The following is a 25,626-nucleotide window of genomic DNA, read 5'->3' on the forward strand; positions in this document are numbered from 1 at the left end:
AGTTGGCTCTTGAGATTGTGGGCCCACTGATTGCTGGTTTGGAGTTGGCTCTTGAGATTGTGGGACCACTGATTGCTGGTTTGGAGTTGGCTCTTGAGATTGTGGGCCCACTGATTGCTGGTTTGGGATTGGCTTTTGAGATTGTGGCACCACTGATTGCTGGTTTGGAGTTGGCTCTTGAGATTGTGGGACAACTGATTGCAGGTTTGGGATTGGCTCTTGAGATTGTGGCACCACTGATTGCTGGTTTGGGATTGGCTCTTGAGATTGTGGGACCACTGATTGCAGGTTTGGAGTTGGCTCTTGAGATTGTGGGATTGTCTGAGGCTGGGTTTGAGCTTGAGATAGTTGTTGACGGATTTGTACGATTAGATTATTTGGTAGAGCTTGTGCAGGTTGCGCAGCGGTTGATCCATGATTAGCGCTGCAGGAATCTGTAAAACAAAATTGTGATTTGCGCCTTTTTCTGCTGACACACATTGGTTTGCCATGGCCATGTTTAATAAATAAATAAATATCAGGGGACATCTTACACAGATCAACCTAGCCCCAAACTAAGCTTGTACTATGGGTGCTAGGCGACAATATACATACTTATATAGATAAATACATACTTATATACATAGAAAACACCCATGACTCAGGAACAAATATCTGTGCTCGTCACACAAATAGATGCCCTTACCGGGATTCGAACCCAGGACCATCGGCTTCACAGGCAGGGTCACTACCCACTAGGCCAGACCGGTCGTCAACTCGTCGTTTACATATTTCCGTCTAGGATTCTAATGACAAAGTATCGTTATTTCTCAGGAGGGCCATTTTTACGTGTCCGGGGCAAAAAGTTATTGAATTTACTGTTCAATAAATCTGAATTAATTCAGGCATGATTTTCAGCATATAGGGTAACAGCACCAGTGGCCAGCCAGGTACCAGTGGTCAGCCTTTTGAGTCGTTTATTGGTCATAAATATCTGGTATATTCGTTTAAACAAATCGCGAGTACTCAAATAGGAGCTTTGATTCCTTATTGGTTAATACGTCACACGACAGGTGCGGTGAGGGAACGGGGGGAAGAAATATACTCGTTCATACAGGTGCTGTTTTTCGTGTGTCATGTCCGCCATATTTTTTACTGCAAGTGGTGTTCTCTTAACAGGCAAGAAAAACTATGTTTTAATGTTAAAAGTAATTGTTTTTGTTAATGATTGGTTTATTTATTAGTTTATCTATTAAATTGCATTACATTTGAATGTAAATATCAACATTTCACTTATAAATTGAGGGGGCTGGCTACTGGATAACACTTTTTTGCAAAGAATCCAGTGCCCAGCCCCCCACGGCTGACCTTTGGGTTATTCGTTTATTTTATTATTTTCGAGCCAATGCGACCGTTAGAACCGTTAAATTTTAATTTTCAAATTTAGTAAGGCATGCCCTAGTCAATTAAAACCCAGTAGTCAGCCGCATTTGAAATAACGTTTTAATGTGGCTGAGCACTGGGTTTCGCGGATCCAGTACTCAGCCATTGACCTTGCTTGGTACGTCGCCCCAAAAATATGCTCACATTTTTAAACCCTATCTCATTGAAATAAGGTTCAAAAGTGTATACATATTTTTGACGTTAACTATACATAACTATCATTTTGCTTTTTCCTGGTCGGTATATGACTTTGTTTATTAATGACAATTAGATCTGCATAGACTCGATTAATTATTTTTACCGAATACCTACTAGGAACATAATTATATATTACTGATTTAAGTACCTCGTTAATTTTTGACGGATTAATTATTAGAAAATAAATATTGCGATTCTTAGTTTGCAAAAATAGTGTTAGTTAATTAAGTACCTATGGCCAACAAATTTCGCGTCATAAGAATTGTATGTACCTATAAGATTTTTTTTTATTAAGTAATACATACATATATCCAAAAAATTATAAACTAAAATTAAAAACTACAACTAACTACAATAACAATAACTAAAATTATAAATAAAAAATAGATATTATAACATCGTTGATTTTGATATATGCAAAAAATTATAAACTAAAATTAAAAACTACAACTAACTACAATAACGATAAAGGTAGTTTTAGTTTAGTATATGTTTAGTTATTAGTTTATTTTATTTTTGTTAGTTGTAATTAATTACTTTTATTTGTAGCATAATTATTTGATAAATAAAGTTTCATCCCCTCTTGGGCCTTAATATAAAAATAACGATAAAAAAAATTATAAAGAAAAAATAAATATTATAATATCGTTGATTTTGATATAAATATTAGTGATTTTGATCTAATTATTATGAATAGTTTATATAGGCTGAGTACTGGGTACACTGAGGCTGCTTACTGGATTTTGGAGGCTGACTACTGGAGAAAAGTGCCACTTTTTGTTTAAACGTAATTAGGGATATTATAAAGAGGATTGTTATTTTTTTAAATATTTTTTTTAAACTATGATAAACAATTGATCTAACCATGTCATTTGTTTAATTATCCGACTAATCCTGTAGAAATGCCGAACGTTCAAACTTAAAAAAGTCGTTATAAGGCTGACTACTGGTGCCTTTACCCTATTCTGTCTGGGACACTATCAAACTATTTATTTATTAATTATATAATACATTAAAAAAATATCCAAATGCGAAAAATGATGTTCGGTGGGCATGTCCCGCGCCCAGATTTTTTGAAACAAAAAATTATTACTTAAGATGGGGCATTATATCGGAGTTATTATCGGTGTTCACGCATAAGGTATTAGTTAACTAATCATATTCTTTATATCAAAGTAATGTGTTTGCTCAACACATTGAATAAAACCAAAGTTACGATGTGTCCCGGGCTATTGACTGATTTCGGTGTAATTTACAAACCATGTCGGTACTCTTACAAAGTTGTAGACCAGGAACTCAGTGGCTCAAACAAAGTATGCTTTAGTTGTGCCTTAACCGTTGAATAAAGTAGAGGTGCAGTCACAGTATACTAAGGTAGTTTTTTAAATGTTTCTCTGTCATTCGGTGGATTTGGTTCTATGTTTTTTTGAGATCGGTGGTGCAATTTTCTCCCACAGTTTTAGTGCATTTATCGTTATGCAAGTGATTAAGAAATCCTCGAAAGTACCTAAACCCATCATTATTACATCTCCTCTGTATCATTCATACTATTTCTGTAATTGCTAAAAAGCGATTAATTTTGACATCACTGGTGTTGATTTCCTTGGTTTCGGTGGATTTTTTGACCACCGATATCAAGAAAGTGAACACCAAATTCAAATCCTGCTTTGTAAACTAGTTTGTTGTATTTTATTTTCTAACTATCACACCTAAAAAGTTCAAGATACGCTTTATAAACTTAAAACTATGCTTGTACGTAAATTAAGTCATAGTATAAGTAAACAAAATCACTAGTTTACAAAGACGTATGTTGCAAATCGTAGACCCAAAGTTTCTTTCTCTCTTTTCGCTGTTGTCTTGATTTATCTTCAAACCAATGGAGTATATTATGTGAATGTATCCTCTGTATCACTTGAGACCCTACACCATGATACCTTTAAACGTGTTAGCCATATTAAATAAATGCAGTTAATCCCACTTCGTTTAAAATAACTTGTGTTTTTACATACTATGCAACGTGCACCCACAAAACAAGGGATTACAAATAAAGTGGCCTTCTATTGTCGAGATCGCTTCAAAGGCACTGAACGTACCTACTGATCAATATTTCCAAAGCATAGCCATGAACACAAATTCAACATAGCCAATGTTTTAACAATCCTCAATGTCTGATGTATTTATGTTTAAATATCGGAGTTACAATTTAGCTAGAGTGTGTGAGGGTGCAGGAGATCATAATTAATAGGTGATTTGATCTTTAAGCATTAGTCAACAACATCAAATAGTTTTAAATTGAGGGAGTTCACGCTTTAAACATCTGTCATTCAAAAATACTACATATTTATAAGTCTAGCAAAATATTTGTTTTCCGTATTGTTTACATTGTTTTATAAGTGCATTAAATATTTTTGAGCATTGAACACTACTCAAAAGTATCTTGTTTATCGGGTGTAGGTAACATAAGTTTCTTTTTGATGAGTGTGCCGTTGGATTGTGTGAAACAAACATTTTCTTCTTCATAGCACTTATGTGCGAATTTGTGGTCGACATGTCTGAAACTCGTTTCAGGACCATACATCGCCCTATTGTATGAGGATAGTCAATTAGTGTGAGATATCTCCTAGAGATGTTGTTTCATAAGCCGCAACTTCGTTATTTTAAAATCTTGAGTAAACAAAGGTACTATTTATTAAATTTATGTAAGCTATGCTATATCATTAGCCTCGCTACATCACTTATCAATCTTATCATCAAATAAAATAAAAAAATATTAATAAATTATAATATAATTTAGATATAACATTGAAGTGTGATTTCTGTGTAAGCATTTTTGAATTCGGTGACGCAAATTGATTTCAGTGCCTGCACATGATTTCGGTGTTTTTTAAATCTCAAATATCAAAGAAACTATAAGGTTCTAATGGAGGCCTCCACTACCAATATTTTTTATATTAAGGCTAGATTTTAGGAAATACAGTTGTGTATCAAATAAGTAAAAAATTAAATTCGGCACCGAAGTCAGGCACCGAACGTCATCTCTGAGAATCGCCCGTATGCAAGATGGAAAAACTCTAATAAAGTCCGCCAAGTCCGGCTAATAACTTTGTACCGACTTGAAGAGATCAAAATGGGTGTCATTATAAACACCATTATTTTATATTGACGATCACATTGACACACTTTGTTTGCACTTTGCAAATATCATGCAAAGTTAACTTAGCCCGGCTCAAGATATACAGGGTGCTTCCTGTAACAGGAGCAATAAATTAAACCATATTAAACTAAAGGCTGTACTCCTCAAACTGACCAACATTTGTTCAGCAACTTTAAAAAATTATGAATCCTTTAGACTTCGTCTTTTTCATACAAAATAAATATTGCCTTCAATGTACGCTGACATCAGTGTGTTTGACGTTGCTTGTCACGCTTTAAACATAACAAAATTTGCATTGCGTCTTAGAATAAACTTTAAAGTGTAATAAAAATCGAAACATGAGTTATTTTCAAAAGTTGCTGAACAAATGTTGGTCAGTTTGAGGAGTACAGCCTACAGTTTAATTTATTGCTCCTGTTACTTACAGGAAGCACTCTGTATAAAGTTAAATATACAGGCTATTGTACTGGGTAAGGTAATGGATCAAACCTGGATTATTGGTGTAAATTGGCACAGGGAGCACCAGAATTGGTAATGTCACTCCTCCATGGCCTCCTGCAATAGACAGAAATCAATTTAGGTTACGACATCTCATAGATTAATATAACACAGAAAATTATAACAGACAGGCTATTCTTGTGCTTCCACCTTTTTTACATACTAGTACAAATTAAATTATTTTCAGAAAATATTTTAATTTGTTATTATTTCGAGTAGTCACACTACTATATAAATTATAAACTTAAATAAATGTCATATACTCAGAAAAAATGACCCAAGCCTCTAGTGCCCCAGGCTGGAATCGAACCAGCGTCCTCTGCTATCGCGGCAGGTGCCTGTTACCTCTCGGCCACCGGGGGACAGCGGCATAGGTCGAATTTTACCTGCCGCGATAGCAGAGGACGCTGGTTCGATTCCAGCTGGTTTTGCCGAGTATATGACATTTATTTCAGTCCACCTCTTATAGTTTAGAAATACCTAATCTTACCCAGTTGGATCGGCAGCTGCACTGGCAGGAGAGATGATTTGATTTGGTTCTTCTCGCTTGGTCGTTCTGTCAACAAAAACACCACAATCATTGGATTTTTGTATTCAATTGTCACTTGAGCTCACTCGACTAGGCCCCTAGAACCCTTTTTTGCACCGAACCACTAAGGGGGCCTAAGTGCAAAGAAAGGTTTCTTCTGTCTCAATTTAGTGGCATAGGTACCAATACCATCAGCCGTAAAAGTACATGGCGACTTTATCAATAAATTCATTCATAATTTATCCATGCAATTTTGTATTTTTTAACATGGATGAATCATTGATGCGACCTTGAGACACTCGGAAAAAAAGTAGTTACAGAGCAGTAACGTGTTTTTCAAACTTTGTCATGACATTAGTCGAACTAAATGTTTCGCTTGTAAGTAAAACAACATAAAGACTATAATTGAAGGAAGAATAGAAAAAAAGAGAGGCAGAGGAAGTCCGAGACGTACGTTTTTGGACCAGGCCAAAGAGAAAATCAACGTATCAGGAGCTCAAAACCAACTCAAAACAGTGGCAGAGAGAAGAACAGAGGGCCTACCGCGAACCACGTTCGACGTATTGCCTCTCTGTCGCTCTTGTAAATTCGCACGTAAGTGTGACAGGGAGGCAACACGTCGAACGTGGTTCGCGGTAGGCCCTCAGAATGGCGATTACTCCACCGACAACAGCCAGGCTCTTAAAATTGTGATGATGATGATGAGAGAAATAAGTACTTAGGAATAAGTGCTTATTTCTCTATGGCCCTGGCCACACTCAGTACGGACAGACTCTTGCCCAAACCGGTATTTTTTTAATTCTATAACGTAACACAGGACGCTAATCTAAAAAGGTCAGCTAAACACTTTATTGCCGGACAATTTCGAAATTTTCAGACCTTTCCCCTTTTATCATTAAGTAAATTTGACTCTATTCGTCATTATAACGTAACACGTGAGTTTTACTTTGTTTATACTGGAGATCACCATTGGCATAATAGCCGGTTGTAATTATATTACGTAATAGCATTATTGAGTATTGACCTTTAACAGTGTACTCCACGATGTTGACCTTACGTAAGCCTTATTGCGAAGACTTAAGGTCTATCTATGATCTGTTACGAGTGGTGTTAGTGCATGTCTAAGAATCTTAGATTGATGAGGAGCTCCCGGGCATCGTCGCTTTTTGCTTTCACCTATGTGAATGTGAACACATATTCTGCGGTAGGTTGTATATTACCTTTTTAGGGTTTCGTAGTCAACTAGGAACCCTTATAGTTTCGCCATGTCCGTCTGTCTGTCTGTCCGAGGCTTTGCTCCGTGATCGTTAGTGCTAGAAAGCTGCAATTTGGCATGGATACCTACATAAATCATGCATTGCGACAGAACGGTAATATATAAACTATAAAGAAAAATAGTTTTTTCTTTGCTTTGATCCAATAGTGTGGCCGTATCGTTTGATAGATCTTTCAAAACAAATAAGGGTTTTAAATATTTTTTTTTGATAAAGTTAATATTTTCGTAAATAATCGCTCCGAAAGAAAAAAATATGTGTGTGTCCGCACTAATTTTTGAACCATGGGTACAAAACATATAAAAAGATCGTGAGGGGTTGTAAGCCAAGGCCTTTTAAGATAGGAGTACCCTTTTTTCTTGTTTGAAGGTCGTATCGTTTAGTTCAGTTGTGTTGTGACAGTACAGCCCTTGCTACACGGTCGCCGACAAGCCTTTTAACCGTCTGACCTTGGTCAGTTTTGGTCAAATTTTGTTGAAAACAACTGTCTACACGGTCCGGGACGGACCAAGGCCACGCGGTCTGAAGGCTTGTCGGCGACCGTGTAGCAAGGGCTGTACCTCCAACGATGCTGAGGAACAGCTCCGTGCCCGATGTCCGCCGGTGCCTGTTGTTCGTCGTGGTCTCTGTTAATTTGTCTGTCCCGCTTACCGCGCCTGTAAATAATAAGGACACAAAATTAACTTTTCACTTTTCATACTCTGTATTATCTTGTCACATGTGTATTCACCCCTTCGGTCATAACTAGTCATAAGTAGTTCTTTATATTAGGTACCTACATAACAAAACCTTACATTTTTCTTTGAATATGTCGTAGGACTCTTAGGTTATGAGCCAATATTTATTTTACCAAAATTAAATAGCTACAGATACAGATTGCGGTACAATATGTAGAGTCTGTGCGTGCGGAAAGAGAAGAGTCGTGGAATGTATGGGGCCAAATACATTCCACGACTCTTCTATTTCCGAACAGACTACTAATTTATACTACCTTGTCTCTTATTATTATTATTATTTGTTCCTCTCAATTTCTCTCCAATAGATTTAGTGTTAATTTAAGTTCATTATTTATACTATTTGTTTATTTAATTAATGATGCTTAGCTTTAGTTCAATCACTGATGTCTAATTCAAAAGCACTTGACCGCGTGCGTTTAATTTATAGTTTTCGTAATAGTATTATGACTCTTTAAAAGTTGCTGAATGAATATCAACTCTTATTGCAACACAATAAGATCTACTGCTAAGCTTAAAAATGTTTGATCAATAGACCTAACGATTTTTTTCTAGAAAACACGATATAGTCCTCAAGAATTTGGAAGTTGCTCATTTATTAGGTAATTTAGGTATAATCAATCAGTCGGAATAAATAAAATAAATAAATATTGGGGGACATCTTACACAGATCAACCTAGCCCCAAACTAAGCAAAGCTTGTACTATGGCTGCTAGGCGACGATATACATACTTATATAGATAAATACATACTTATATACATATGTAGAAAACATCCATGACTCCGGAACAAATATTAGTGTTCATCACACAAATAAATGCCCTTACCGGGATTCGAACCCAGGACCATCGGCTTCGCAGGCAGGGTCACTAGTGTCACTACCCACTACGCCAGACCGGTCGCCTAATATATCTGGTTATTAAAATTTCTTCAAATAAAACGTCTAGATTACATAATGAATTATTTAATTCTTATATTAAAGCATCATTTCATTTGAAATTTTAAAGAACGCCACAAATCTTGAAAATTTTTATTACGAAACAGGTGTCAAGGAAATTCCGGGCAGGTGCTCAAACGTAATGAATATCGCGATCATGTTTTTTATGTCGTTTTCTTCGAATTTTATAGATATTAGCGACCAAGGCCACCATGCGATAGTGTAGGTATAGTCGACTGTTCAAGAGTTACGAGTATTATTTGCATCAATTAGTTGTATGGTGGTCGTTTGACGGGTTAACACTAGTGTCCGCCCAGGTTTCGGCCAGTTTCGGCCATAAAATCATGTTTCGGCCGTAGTTTCGGTTTCGGCCAAAAAACGAACGAACCTTTCGGCCCGACCGAAACTTACGAAATTGTATTTCGTACTATGAAACTAAACTATGTGACAAAGGCCAAAAGTTGGGGAGCAAGTAGGACAACAATGTTTATGTAGGTATACAAAATTAATTGGTTTATTAGAAAACACAATTCCCCTAATGAGCTCGCCACTGGACGGTCGACGCAGTCGTAATATGTGTATAACCTCTAGCCGCCCATACGTCAAATCTTGCCAAGCAAAATGAAATTTTATTTTGTCAACACAAAGTTCAAATTAGAATGGAACAGGAAACCTTTTATAGGTCTCTGGGCGGCTAGAGGTTAAAAGCGGTTTAATGACATTTTTTTAACGATTTTAAGAAGTTTACAATAATTTCGGTTTCGGCCGAAACTAGAGCCAAAACCGGAGTTTCGGTTTCGGCAATAAACATGTTTCGGTCCGACACTAGTTAACACTGATGAACACATGATCTGAATGTTGGGTAACTATAATTGTCTCTTAGGGGTCATCCATTAATTACGTCACACGAATTTCTAGGTTTTTTGACCCCTCCTCCCCTCCTTGTCACACTTGGTCACATTTGGCAAACCCCTCCCCCCTAGTGTGACGTCACATTTTTTCTACGAAATCGCCAAATCGAATAAAGTGTAAGTACCTAAGTATTATTAATATTTTATGAAAATATTTTTAACCATATAAATATTAGTAATTTTATAACAAAAAACTGCTTAGGAAAGAAAATTAAACGAATAAAAACGATTATCGTTTTAAAAACTTGTTATTTAAATGTACAGCGAATAAAATAATTTAAATAAATTTTCGGTTATTGATGAAGTTAAAGTGACGTCACAAAGTTTGTGTCTCCCCCCTCCCCCATGTCACAATATGTCACATTTTCTTGACCCCCTCCCTCCCCCTAAACGTGTGATGTTATTAATGGATGACCCCTTAAAAGCCCCTAAAGCCTTCACAAAAGACACAGACAATCCAACCTCTAGACATAGCATAGTCGCGCTACCCCCTCTGCCACACTACGGTAGCGGTACTCCATCTTCGAGTCAATCCCGTACCGTGATTGGTCCGTGTCTTTGAACGGACCAATCACGGCACGGGATTCTCTCACCTCGTCCCCCCGCAACCCCGTATTTTTGGCAGCATCGGTTTCATGAAAGAATTGGCCTAAGCTCAGTCTAGAGGTTGGATTGTCAGTGACAAAAGACCTCTTAACAAGTTGACGGGCAAATCAAAGAAGATCGACGTGTCATTCGTCACCTAATTCATTAGAACGCTGTTTTTGTGTGGTTGAGTAACAAACTTACAAACTTTCACGTTCGTTTGTTCATGTAGGTATATATACAGGTACCTACTATAGTAAAATAAACTTTTTGTTTCTTTGTGAACAAATTGTTGTATAATAGATACTCTTTATTGCACACTTCTATACATAAGGTAAACGTACTAGTGCTCGATATGCTAATGCTCAATAGATGACACCCTGCTGTCACCTCTATTGACAATGACTTAAGTTTCAAGATGACATGTACTGGGACCGCGTTAAGCGCCAGTACGTTTACCTTAAAGGGGGTCAAACAGAAAACTGTGTTCACGTCTTTCCTGTAGACGTACACAAGAGTTAAGTGCTATAAAGGTTAATTTTCTTATTTAACCCTTATCCACTTGAAAAGGTCCTCCTTTTATTTAGAGAACTATGATAAAATCATTACTTACATGCTCACAAGCTGTTAACTATTGCCCACAGGAGAGAAAACTAGTGTGTAAGTAATGATTTTATCATAGTTCTCTAAATAAAAGGAGGACCTTTTCACGTGGATAAGGGTTAAATAAGAAAATTAACTTTTATGGCCCTTAACTCTTGTGTATGTCTACAGGAAAGACGTGAACACAGTTTTCTGTTTGACCGTGGATGATACAGAGAATACAGGAACTCAAGTAGAAAGTAGAAGTACACAAAAGGCGACTATCGCTAAAAAATCTCTTCCAGAAATTAATAAATTTATATTATGTCCAATATAAGCTTATCTAGGGGAAGCGCTGGTGGCCTAGCGGTAAGAGCGTGCGACTTGCAATCCGGAGGTCGCGGGTTCAAACCCCGGCTCGTACCAATGAGTTTTTCGGAACTTAATATGTACGAAATGTCATTTGATATTTACCAGTCGCTTTTCGGTGAAGGAAAACATCGTGAGGAGACCGGACTAATCCCAATACGGGCCTAGTTTACCCTCTGGGTTGGAAGGTCAGATGGCAGTCGCTTTCGTAAAAACTAGCGCCCACACCAATTACTGGGATTAGTTGCCAAGCGGACCCTAGGCTCCCATGAGCCGTGGCAAAATGCCGGGACAACGCGAGGAAGATGATGATGATAATTAAGCTTATCTAGGGAAAAATACATTTATGGTCGTTTCATGACCGGGAATTTGCGTTTTCGTGTATTTCCAAAAATTGGCAGAAACGAAAATGGGTAATGACATGAAAATGGGTAACTATCTCAGTAGACAACAATGTGGTACAGAAGACATAAACGCGCGAATATTTCATGCATCATCACTGCATAGTATAAAATATAAAACAAAGTCATAAACCATAAAATTAAATGAATCATAAATCATGAAATAGTCGCCCGTTTATTTGGTATATTTTTACAGTACATATGGTGCTACTTTCCCGAACTAGTGCGGGAAAGAGCACTTTCCGTGCTTATGTCGAAAGTTTAAAGGGCCATCCATATGTACTGTAAAACGTCGTAAAATACACGTGCGAAAAGATAATTCGCAACTAATGCCGATTTAAAACACTCGTCCCTTCGGTGTTTTAATTAATCGCCACTCGTTGCGAATTTCCTACTTTTCGCACTTGTATCGTAATATACTAATGAATAAGGGGGGTAATTAGAGTGTCCCTTCGGTGTTTTAATTAATCGCCACTCGTTGTGAATTTCCTACATTTCGCACTTGTATCGTAATACTAATGAATAAGGGAAGTACATACCGAGCGCGCAGAGCGCGAGTACCACGAGTTTCATCCTCCGCCACTAGGTAATCACCACTAACTGACCGGCGACCTGCGTCTGCGCATCTGCCTTGACTGTCTCACCTCCCCACTAACCGAACTTGCTAAGCTTTTGAACTTGATCGCACATTTTATAGATCACCTTCGGCAGACTCCGCGCTTTGTAATGTCCCGTCGGGAAGTTTCGAAAATTGCGAACTTTCCACATTGAAAATTTTCGGAAACTTCTCATTTTTAGTGTTCCGTACAAAACTTTGTTCACGGAGCCGGAACACTTATTTTGTATGGGCTCCAAAACTTTCCATTTCCAAAATGAAAGTTTTCGTAATTTCCTGTGTAAAATCCACAGATATAGGAAGGAAGGAGATCGGGTATGCCCGGTGATTTGTATTGAATACGCCTGTCGCAAGTTCTCGAACCCACACAAAGCACCAGTAATTATAAAGACAACTCACGCACACACCTAAAGTACTCACACTTGTAGATGGACGCTCCTATTGCACAATACACGCGCATCATTTCAATGTCTGTGTACATGCGAACGACCAGCGAGTCGTGTCATCACGCACGCACACAACGATAATTACGGGAACTGAGCCGGGACACCGTGATATCGATATTTGATCGACTGTCGGAAAAGACTGTGTGTCGATAACTTCATGAACTCTATTCAAATATAAATATTCGGAATCATTGTTCTTAATTGCCTATTTATGGAATAAATTTACTTGTTAAAACAAGACATTTGATTTAAGTAGATATTAGTAGTTTATCAAAAAATAAGGAATGTACGGCCATATTCGAACTTTAAGATACGTCAAATACTAGAGATTGAAACGTGAAACGATTGACGTATCTTAAAGTTCGAATATGGCCGATACAGTTACATAAACTTTACGTAACTGTAAATTATTATGCTTAAATTGCTTAATAATGTACAGTTGCATATATTACTTTATCTACCTACACACATATTAAAAAATGTCATATGATGTGTTCAGAAAAAAGGCATTCGAAATTTGATTGCAATAATAACATCGAATTTTTGATTATTAATTTATTATAGAGCAATAAAAAACAATAATTTTCTTATCTGTGCAAATGCACGCGGGTATATTAGGGTCAAACAGATTACTGTGTTATCGTCTTTCCTGTAGACATACACAAGAGTTAAGGGCTATAAGAAAAATGTACAGTTAGCGCTAACACACTAGTTTTCTCTCCTGTGGGCAATAGTTAACAGCTTGTGGGCATGTAAGTAATGATTTTATCATAGTTCTCTAAATAAAAGGAGGACCTTTTCACGTGGATAAGGGTTAAATAAGAAAATTAACCTTTATAGCCCTTAACTCTTGTGTATGTCTACAGGAAAGACGATAACACAGTAATCTGTTTGACCCATTACGTTTAATATTTATAGTCAATTACTGCCCAGTAAAATGAACCCGAGACCTCGTGCACAGTAGACAGACACTGTAGCAATCTGTAGCATCACTCAAGGAGAGGCTTAAAAAATTGTGGCTTTCCGATACATAAGTGATTCGGTTTTCCTCGATTAGTACTTCTTTAGTTTCGTTTACTTTTCTGGTTCGAGCTCATATCTATTTATTTGTGATATATATTGAGTATTTATTTATTTTATTTAGGTTATATTTATATATATAGATACGCTTTATTTTATCTATTTAAGTATTTCTATTTATGTTTATATATATTATTTGTAGCAATGTGTATTCAAAACTTGCATTTCATTCATTTTAGTGATTGTACACTATTGTTTTTGTTTGTCATTCATCGTTACTTTTGTTTATTCGTTTCCTCAAAGGTTAACTGGAAGAGATCCCATACAGAGATAAGTTCGCTTTTGTTGTATTTAATTTACTCTGTAACTATGTTTCTCGTTTTTATTTCCATGTGCAATAAAGTATATACATACATACATACATACATACCATTAGGTAACGAATTACACAAAATTTATACTAAATAATATTATAATAATATATTATATTAGAGACAGTAACCATCTTTAAATTTTTAAATTATTTTTAGCGTCAACTAATCCTGGGCTGGTTTTATCGATACGTGTTATAGGTGCCGCACAGCACTATCCAAGCGGAGCACATCGCTGCTGCACTATGAGAAAATTTCTCATTGAGTGAATCATTTTGTACCCAGTTCATTGCGGCGTAAACACTGTACTTTGCAATCATGTTACTTGTACAGCAGCAATGTATAATGAAACATATTAAATGACAAGCAAGTGTAAGCTTACATGGATACAAGTCGGAATATTACGTTGAATTCGTGGTTTTATTTGAAATAAGTAGTGAAACCTGTGAAAAGTGATCCCATTGGTCTGGAAATTAATCAAATCACTGCAATGTTTACAAGTAATTATTGCACAACTCGGCATTTTGGTAAAAAACAGAAGTTTTTCGGTGAACAGCGCGCGTGCATACTCGGTAACAACGGACGGCGAACTGGCGGCGTTGTATGCTCAATGAGCTAACAACTGCGACACGGCCGCCGGCGGCTTGTCCGCTCTCTAGTATTATATGCTCTGAGGTAAAATCGTAGAGCCACAAGAGTTCAAAACGTAAAAAATATCATATTTAAGTATTAATACGTATTGACGATAATGTTGCACGAATTTGGCAATTTTTGACGGCAGCGCAGTAAATTTTACCGATAAAATAAATACGAGTAATACTTTCAGCGATACAAGCTTGTATCATAAATTATAAATGAAATTTTTGACCTAAACTTACTAAATTTAATGATCCTTAGAATAAAAATAGCTCCTAAAAGGGCCCTATGGCATCAAGTCCTTCTTTTTTTGTTCAAGGTTATCTTTTGAACAATAAACATTTAAAAAAAACAGTGAATAAATAAATATAAAAAGCCCCTTTTTAAATTTTTACTTCTTTGTGGTCGTATCTGACGAACCCCTTCGGCCGCCTACGTAACTGGGGCTTCGTAACTTTAAGTACCTATTTGAGCGCAAATACTTATTAAATTTGAATTCGAGTCAATTTATATGTGATATGGGTGTACTATTTACTGTAAGTACGTATTGCCTGAAAATAAAACTAAACTTTATTATTTATATGTTCCATCTGAAGCAGGTGATCTGTGATACATTTATCGGAGACATTCATATATTACATCATACGATTAGGAAGGAGGCCGTCCATAAAGTAACATGCTATCACAAGAAATGGCGATATAAGATGTTGCGTGACGTCAAATATTAGTTAGGCGGATTTATAACTCTAACATACCCATGTTGAGTGTAGGTAGCAATAAACAGATTCAATAATCACCGAGTGTAAATAATTTTTTCACATCTCCTATTCAGAAAAGGGCTTTTTCTTCCCTGCTAGGAGGGATCAAAGTGGCACTTTTCCTCCCTGCTAGGAGGGATCAAAGTAACACTTTTCTGTTCTAGCACACTATTTTTTTTTTGCACATTATTTTTTTTACTTAAATAATCTGTTTAAGCATCAGATTGTGTCAACAGTCAACACTAAGATTTTTTATTTTCCTCATAGTTGATGTGAAAAGCAGTATGTGCCACACGGTATCAAAAAGTCTGTGGTATCAAAATTATTTCGTCTTTGGCATTAACACTTGAATCCCTCATTACGCTCAGGATTCTACTTTAGAATCCCTCACTACGGATTCAATGTACGCCCTTGACGGAAATATATCATTTTGATCCCTTGTAACACAAACTACTATGATCTCTTTTATTTTCACCTCCGCTACAGTGATCAAAATGTAATTTTGCTCATAATTCGCTCGTAGTAAAGTAACTTTATCTGCTGCTAATGTGAACAATATTTAAATGTTATTTGATACTAAGTATTCCCATCAGCTAGTTCACGGCGAGCCACTCAATATTTGTGACGTTATATTTGAAAAGGGACCTTATTGTCGATGGCGCTTACGCCATTATTAACGATGCCCCGATATGAATACAACTCCGCGCGACGCTGTGCGGCGTAAGCGCCATCGACAATAAGGTCCCTTTTCATAGATAATGCCCCATTTAATGCTAAATTACCAGATACCAAACAAAGTCATAACATAGAGATTTACATATTTGTCACTTCAAATTTATTCAAAAACGAGGGCCGCGAGTTCGAATAGAAGGTCATGGCCATGGTATTATAATATTTTACGCTTCTTTACAATGTGATTTTTGATGGAATATAATCACAGCCATGGACTAGGTTAGAATTTGCAACTTTGTACATCGCGTCTAACTCTCTCATTAGGTACTCATTAAGCAAAAATATCTGGGAGACCGCTTTGCTCGGAAAACATATAAAAACTCAAAAATACGAGATTTTCCAGAGATAAGACCTAGCTATCTATATCGATTTTTCGCCCCTGAAAAAATTCCAACGAAATCGTTACAGCCGTTTCCGAGATCCCCGAAATATACAAGAATATACAATATTTCCGAGTATATACAAGAATTGCTCGTTTAAAGGTATAGTTACATGTAAAAGACGCAAATACACTTTAGACCAAGATATTGGACAGAATGGAATACCATCCTTAACTTAAGACACATTCACCCTCGTTTTATTCGTCCATTACGGTATTGACGGTAGATTATGTGCGGAAAGAGAAGAGTCGTGAAATGTATTGGGCCCAATCACAGACAATCCAACCTCTAGACAGCATAGTCGCGCTACCCCCTCTGCCACACATACGGTAGCGTTACTCCATCTTCGAGTCAATCCCGTGCCGTGATTGGTCCGTGTCTTTGAACGGACCAATCACGGCACGGGATTCTCTCACCTCGTCCCCCCGCAACCCCGTATTTTTGGCAGCATCGGTTTCATGAAAGAATTGGCCTAAGCTCAGTCTAGAGGTTGGATTGTCAGTGACAAAAGACCTCTTAACAAGTTGACGGGCAAATCAAAGAAGATCGACGTGTCATTCGTCACCTAATTCATTAGAACGCTGTTTTTGTGTGGTTGAGTAACAAACTTACAAACTTTCACGTTCGTTTGTTCATGTAGGTATATATACAGGTACCTACTATAGTAAAATAAACAGAGATAAGTTCAGTTCAAAAAGTAAAGTATGTAGGTAGTGTACCTATACAGGTACCTATTTAAACAATTTACAAATGGACAGTTGACTTTGACGATGGTACTTTTAATATGTTGACAGTTAAGTTTTATTAGTTTTGACAGTGACCTCGCATTACCACTTGACCTCGTAAACAACGTTGCGTAATAGAAGCTCATACAAGCAGATGCGCTGGAGGCGATGTGCTCCAGATTAAAGGGCTGACGCAGATCGTTTAAATAAGATTTACGACGAGCAAGGGCGTCGATAGCTGATGGGCTAGGGGGGAAGCTTAGGAGGGGCAGTTCTTCTTCTTTTATTTAAGAGCCCATCCAACGTGCACACTAGCGCCACTGCTAAATAATCGTGATTATTTCAATTTAACGAAAGATATTTAAAAAAGGAGGCCGCTACGTACTGTATCTTGTATTAAAGTACCTTTTACTTGGTTTTTATGTTGTTGATGGGCTCTTAAATGGGGCGGTCTGGCCAAACAAGTTCGCACAAATTTGCCAATGTCAAGTATTTTATTCTCTGCACTTGAAAACAGAGGACAACACAAACATATACCAAGGGGGGCATTTGATATGGCTGATGGCCAAGGGGAGAATAGTTACAAATTTTATAGTCTAGGAGGGGGCCGCTTTAAAAGAAATGGTCCGAACTAGACCCAGAACCCAGCCCTAGTAGCACGGTCGCATTTTTATCGTTTGTCACCATGCCTGTCACATTCTAACAAGTATGTAAGTGCGAAAGTGACGGGCATAGTGATAATCGATAAAAATGGAACCGTGCTGAGCCCGCAGAACTCTCTCTCAGTATGTATCACTACATAGTATAAAACAAAGTCGCTTCCCGCTGTCCGTATGTATGCTTAGATCTTTAAAACTACGCAACGGATTTTGATGCGGTTTTTTTAAATAGATAGAGTAATTCAAGAAGGTTTATTTATAATTTTTTTAACCCGTATGAAGTCGGGGCGGGTCGCTAGTTTTATTATAAAACGAAACCAAAAACATCAATAAATACTCTTTCATTCCGGTATTACAATATCGTAAAAATCGGTCCGATATTTCGGTATTTCGGGATACCGGAATTCATGCCCTACACATAACCAAAGAGAATAGAGTGTTTCAAATTCACTTTCAATGCTTTCACATAACCAATAGGTTAGGTACCAAGCTATTTCATAATATGTGACGTTATCTATGAAAAGGGACCTTATTGTCGATGGCGGTTACGCCATTATTAACGATGCTCCGATATAAATACAATGCCGCGCGACGCTGTGCGGCGTAAGCGCCATCGACAATAAGGTCCCTTTTCATAGATAATGCCCCATATTTTTAGATCTTTACGTATTGAATGTTCTCTCGTGTTTTGCGGTGGCCATGCCGTCATAGTAATAGGTACTTTTAGAGGTAAAGTGCATCTTAGATTGTACACCCATGACACCATTGACCATTTTTAGTAAGAGTTATCGAAATTACTAATAATAGCAATGTTGTATAACGTAGGTACCTTCGTTTAGAGTTTCGCAATTTTTTACTCGATTGACTTATACAAACTAGGTACAGTCGCCATCAGATATATCGGAGCGGCTAAGGCGCTCACAAATATCTGAACACGCCTCTAGCTATTATCAGGGCGTCAGAGTGGGTGTTCAGATATTGTGAACACCTTGGCCGCTCTCATATATCTGATGGCGAGTGTACTATTACAATGTACCTGTTGTAGGTAGTAGAATAGCGCGGCGCGCTCTTTCTTTCTTCCGTGTAGAATACTATGAAATAGTCATATACTAAACAATTTTTAACATGGGACTCACTTCTAAAGGATGCTAATGGATGACACGCTAGACCGGGCCGGGGCCGGGCCGGAGCTTCGTTTTCTATGGAAAGCACCGATCAGCCATAGAAAATGACATGTCGGACGCCTCAGCCCGGGCCCGGCCCGGTCTAGCGTGAGTCATCCTTAAAACGCAAAAGAAGTGGACGAAACGTACCGTATGGGCCTGGGGCATAGAGAAATATAGTAAGACAAGAGTGCTCACTCCATACATTAGTTCAGACTATTAATTTCAGTGTCTACATCTAGCATCGGGTAGCGGAACTACCAGTACTGCTACTTGACAATAGATGTAGCACCGACCGGAAAGTCTTATCTCAACAGCATAAGACTTTCCGGTCGGTGCTACATCTATTGTCAAGTAGCAGTACTGATAGTTCCGCTACTCGATGCTAGATGCTAATAGTCTTTTGGTACTAAAACTGATGTATGGAGTGAGCACTCTATGTATTTTTTTCTCTATGGCCTGGGGGTATATGGGGCATTATCTATGAAAAGGAACCTTATTGTCGATGGCGCTTACGCTGCACAGCATTGTATTTATATGGGGGCAAGAGGTGGCAAGATATTGGCAAAATATTATTTAGTTATGATCCCTTCACAGGATAAGAAGATATTGGAGCATTGTTAATTAATATAGCTGTCAAGCAAATCTTGTCAGTAAAAACCGGCCAAGTGCGAGTCGGACTCGCGCACAGAGGGTTCCGCACCATCAACAAAAAATAGAGCAAAACAAGCAAAAAAAACGGTCACCCATCCAAGTACTGACCCCGCCCGACGTTGCTTAACTTCGGTCAAAAATCACGTTTGTTGTATGGGAGCCCCACTTAAATCTTTATTTTATTCTGTTTTTAGTATTTGTTGTTATAGCGGCAACAGAAATACATCATCTGTGAAAATTTCAACTGTCTAGCTATCACGATTCGTGAGATACAGCCTGGTGACAAACGGACGGACGGACGGACGGACAGCGGAGTCTTAGTAATAGGGTCCCGTTTTTACCCTTTGGGTACGGAACCCTAAAAAGGCGCGAATTCAAATTTTCCATGGGACTATATCCCTTCGCACCTACATTTTTCAAATTTGCCGCCTTTTTGTACTGACAAGATCTGGTTGACCAAGTATAATGGCGTAACTGCCATCGACAATACGGTCCCTTTTCATAGATAACGTCACATATATGTTTAACGGTTTTCATATCGGTTCCATGGGACAACTTGTTCTATAGTATATTTATATTTCATGAATTTATTAATCAACCAGCGTCTCAAACCGGACACCGGTATTCAAAAATAGTTGAACTAAGATGAAAGATTAGACGCAAGATTTGATGAAATACATTTTGTAGAATCTACGTCGACACATCGTTCGCTAGTTTACGGACGGGACAGCGACATCTCTCGGAGTGTCTTAAACGCACGCTTTTTCCATGGTTGGTTAATCAAATTTTAATTTTAAAATAAATTAAAGTACATAACACTTTCAATGTGTTTGGATTAGCGTTGTTCATGACTATTCCAAACTTCAAATCGATAGCTTAAAAAGTTCTCGAGATATTTAGCGTGTGATAAACAGAAATTTACAAAGAAATAAAAATGATGTATACTCGAGGCTCGAGACGCCATCTTTAATATTGTAGTACATTGCTTTAACGTCCGACTTTTGGTTTGGTTGTAAAACCCAAATAATCGAATATTTTTTTACATCATTTTTATTTCTTTGTAAATTTCTCTTAAACTGCAGTTTATTTCAAGGCTCGGAACCGGTTTTTTTCTTCATACAAAAAATACCGGTATTATTACGTTCTTTTTTGTTCTTTGGCTTATTATTTCATTTTTAATGGGACAATCTAATAATACGAAGTTGTTACCTAAATAAATGATTCAGTCCTACGTAAAGAGTACAAAATAATTCAAAATATTTGGATATTTTGGGTTTTACAAAAAAACCGGTTCCGAGCCCTGGTTTATTTCGGTACACACTGTATAAATTAAATATAGTATATTTAATTGGCTTTCATTTAATACCCCACACGTGTATGTGCAATGCATAGTTTGGGTGCAATATGCAATATTCGCAACGAGGCGGGAGTCATTTTGATGACGTCACGTGATTCCGCTGAAGTAGATGGCCGGCGCCGCTGTCTCCCGGCAGTTTTGGAGACCCATTACCATGCCCAACAACATACTAAAAGTTGGTAGCGGTTTCCGGATCTGAACTATTTCTTCGACCGTTTCCCATAAGGCATAGTACTAAAAGGAACTAAAAGAGCGAACTAGTTCGTTCGATCGATTGACTTGACCGAGTCGTGAACGAGCAGGCACAAACCTAGAAATAATAATAATTTATATTTCATGAATTTCTTAACCAACCAGCATCTCAAATCGGACACCGGAATCCAAAAATTTTTGTTTAGAATAGTTATTTTCATTACTACAAGTAAGACTTGATGAAATACATTTTGTAGAATCTACGTCGACACATCGTTCGCTAGTTTGCGGACGGGACAGCGCCATCTCTCGGAGTGTCTTAAAACCTTCGGTGCGGCAATATTATTATTAACTAGCGACCCGCCCCGGCTTCGCACGGGTTAACAAATTATACATAAACCTTCCTCTTGAATCACTCTATTTATTAAAAAAAACCGCATCAATAGCCGCGTTGCGTAGTTTTAAAGATCTAAGCATACATAGGGACAGACAGACAGCGGGAACCGACTTTGTGTTATACTATGTAGTGAAGTGATATTGTGTCCAATGCGCCCAATGTCATTGCCTCTCACTCTCTCATTAAGCAATTGTGGGCACGTTGCTTTGCAGTAGCGGAGTCAGGTTTGACTGTGATTACAAAGTGGCTCGCTGACAACCTGCTCTCACTTAATATTTCAAAAACAAAATACTTATGCTTTCATAAAACGGCCTCTTCTGCCCCCAGCTCACGGCCAGATCTCAAGCTTTCTTGTGGCAGTGCGGAGGACGACCCAGCTACTCACTCATGTAGAGTTTTCGATGTGATTAGTAATTGTACCACCATAAAGTACCTGGGTATTACGCTTGATGAAAATCTTAATTTCAAAAAGCACATCGAAGTGCTGTCTGCTAGAGTCAGAAAGGTAGTATTCATTATGAAACTACTACGAAATTCTGCTACGAGGGAGTTGCTTAAGCTTGTATACACTTCAATATGCGAATCCGTCCTATCATACTGCATTGGCGTGTGGGGTGATTCCACTAGCTCTGCACTACTGCCTCTCGAAAGGGCCCAAAGGTTTGTGCTCAAGGTCATGCTTGGAAAGCCTCGATGGTTTTCGACGATTACCCTTTATAAAGACGCGGATGTTCTTAGTGTGAGGCAATTATTGATCTTACGAGTTGCAACTCACATGCATCAAAAAACTATAAATTCGGCAGAATATCTTACCCTAATCCGTAATCGAATCTTTAAAATTCCTACTCCCATCATAAAAACCGCTTTCGCGAGGCGTCTTCCTAACTTCCTGCATCCGTTTATTTACAATACAGTGGCAAAGTCCTGCAACATATCTGAAAAGTCCCCTCTTGAAGCAAAATTCGTAATTAAGAACTGGTTAAAAAGTCTTAACTACAATCAAACTGAGATGCTGTTGAAGGTCATCACCTAACTCACATGCTAACTATCTTTGTAGCCTTACACGCACACACGCACACACAGACACAATTTTTTCTTTCCTTTTTGTCCTTATTCTTTGAATTGCTTAATTTCTGTAACTATTACTTTAATTACCTATTCTATTAGATTAGTCCTTAGTTCTTTACTTAACCTTCACTTTACGAATTTCGATTCCGGCCACCACGTGACAGGCATAGCCTAGTGTGGGGGCCACTGGACATTATATATTATTAATAAGGTTTTTCTTTTAATAAATATTATTCTTATTCTTATTCTTATTCTTATACACACTGGACAAAGATATTGTCACGTGTCAAAGATTTTCACGTTTCACGATATGCCTAGGAATTTCACGATATGCCTGATCTTACGATCGGCCGCCGACATATATATGGAATACAATACCACCCTTACTTAACTCGTAATTACTTTGCATATCGCAGTGAACGTGTTAAAAAATTTATTCAGTAAAAAACCGGCCAAGTGCGAGTCGTACTCGAGCACGGAGGGTTCCGCAAATTATCAATAAATCACACTTGTTGTATGGGGGCCCCACTTAAATAATTATTTTATTTTGTTGTTATAGCGGCGGCAACGGAAATACATCATCTGTGAAAATGTCAACTGTCTAGACTAGAGACTATAGCTAGAGTGTCTAGATATCACGGTCACGGTTCATCATTCCTCCTGGGTCCTGGTGACAGACAGACGGACAGACGAGTAATAGGGTCCTTTTTATCCTTTGGGTACGGAACCCTAAAAACTGCTCATTAGATAAGTCTTCTTCTGCCCGATGACGTGATTTTCACAAAAACTGAACATTTCGTAAAAAGTGGGGACCTGAATCACGTCATGATATAAATAGTAGTCATCATACATTAGGAAAGCCCCGTTAGTCACGATTAGGTCCTTCTATGAGTCTCACTATCACGGAAGCAGTGATGGAATTTAACAGTCGCCATAAAATATATCGGAGCGGCCAAGGTGCTCGCAAATATCTGAACGCACCTCTATTGTCAAGGCGGAGCGCGTGTTCAGATGTTTTTGAGCACCTCAGCCGCTCCGATATATCTGATGGCGACTGTACCTATATTAACGGCCGGCTTAGTAGTTTAACATCAAATACAAAAAAAACCGACTTCAAAAAGGATGAAATAAAATATTATCCTTTTTGAAGTCTATGCGTTACCAACTGATATGTTTGAAATCGGTTCCAAGCCAAGTAGTAACAATACCAGTCAAAAATGGGATTTATAGCCATAAAGCTGATTATTTTTGACTGGTATTGTTACTACTTGGCTTGGCACCGACTTCAAACATATCAATTGGGAACGAATAGACTTCAAAAAGGATAATATTTTATTTCATCCTTTTTGAAGTTCGTAAAAAGTTTTTATTTTTCCATTTTTAGTTTTAACGCATTGTTAAGATGAATGAAAAAAAAAATCGGACTACTCTGTAAAAAGTTATGCATGGTCATACGTTACAATCGGTGAGTGAAAAATCAATCATCCCCTATTTTCCTACCCTTAAGGTTGGATTTTTTTTTTTCAAATTTATATGGGACCAACTTCGGGGTATACCCTTTCCAATAAAAACCGCCCAAGTTTGAGTCGGACTCGCGCTCCAAGGGTTCCGTACATTACACAATTTTTAACAATGTATTTTTTCATGTGAAACGTGAGTGAAATGTCTATAAAAAACCCGTAGGGGTAGCATCAAAAACTAAGTAATTAAATCCGACTCACGCTTGACTGCACATTTCTAATAGGTTTTCCTGTCATCGATAGGTAAAGAACTATTTTGTGTTTTTTTCAATATTTTAGCACAGTAGTTTCGGAGAAAAATTTTCCATGTGTCTAAATGACTATTCATTAACCAGTCAAGCTACCATGTCAAGATTCAGGGTCAACAAGCAAAAAACGCGAGCGCAGCGAGCGCGAAATTTTTTGTGAAAAAATTGTGAAAGCGTGTTAAAAAGGCCGGGCTGGGCCTAAAAATCCGAAGTTCCCTAGTAAGGCGAGCTTTCATGCGAGGTCGAAGCCGTGCTTCAGGATAAGCTCAGTTAGAGCATAGACGCCAACCAATGTCCGTTGTATTAAAAAGCGAGACCGCAAGCTGAGCTTGGCGCAGCGAGGTCAAAGGCTAAGCTGAAGAAGAGGAGATTTGGAAGACAAACCAAAAATTTAGGTAAAAAGTGAGGCTGAAGGTCGAGTTCAGAAATCTCCACATTACTTAATAAGCCCGAAGCGTATTTATAACCAGCGCGGTGAGCTTTCATGCGAGGCAAATGCCAAGCTTCTGAAACAAATGTTTATATTTGTTAAAAATTAAGCGACGCCGAAGGTCGAGCTGTAAGAAAGCAGCGCTCTAACACGAACCAATCGTCAAATGTACTCAACAATAATATGTGTCATATGTACAAGAGTTACTCGCAGGGCCGAAGTTCCATTGATGAGGTTTTAAGCCCTCGGGAGCCTGAAATTCGAGCTCTACATTACAGACTTTAAAAGCTATAAAATAACATAATTTACATAACAATCTAATGATTGTGTGTCTGAGAAACTGATATTGGACATTAGCTAAAGGTAGGTACCATAAAACATTTTTTTTTTTAATTTGGCCATATGAAACGTAGAAATGTAGGTAAGTATATTATTATTTAGCAAGTCCAGCCCCCTACTAAATAACTTATGATTTTTAAACCGGGACAATTTTCTTATCGGCCGGGACGCCGGGACACCATGCTTCAAACCGGGACATGTCCCGGCGTACCGGGACGTATGGCAACCCTACGTTAGGTTCATCTTCATACCATACACTACATACTCCTATCTGGGGGCACGGCAGTGCCCCCGCCAAGACAAGCAAAGCGAAGCGCAAGG

The 25,626-nt window shown here is 37.9% G+C and overlaps 1 long non-coding RNA gene across 1 annotated transcript; it reads right to left on the minus strand.

The window, feature by feature from the left end:
• Positions 1-301: 301 nt before the first annotated feature.
• On the minus strand, positions 302-12,156 carry LOC134657981 (uncharacterized). The gene is made up of 5 exons (XR_010097660.1): positions 12,134-12,156; positions 7,636-7,731; positions 5,763-5,828; positions 5,264-5,329; positions 302-434 (listed from the first exon to the last, which is right to left on the minus strand). It is a non-coding gene; the product is annotated as an uncharacterized LOC134657981 (long non-coding RNA).
• Between the last annotated feature and the right edge of the window lie 13,470 nt (positions 12,157-25,626).

This window comes from Cydia amplana, chromosome 21 (assembly GCF_948474715.1).
Source record: "Cydia amplana chromosome 21, ilCydAmpl1.1, whole genome shotgun sequence".
Classification (NCBI taxonomy): domain Eukaryota; kingdom Metazoa; phylum Arthropoda; class Insecta; order Lepidoptera; family Tortricidae; genus Cydia; species Cydia amplana.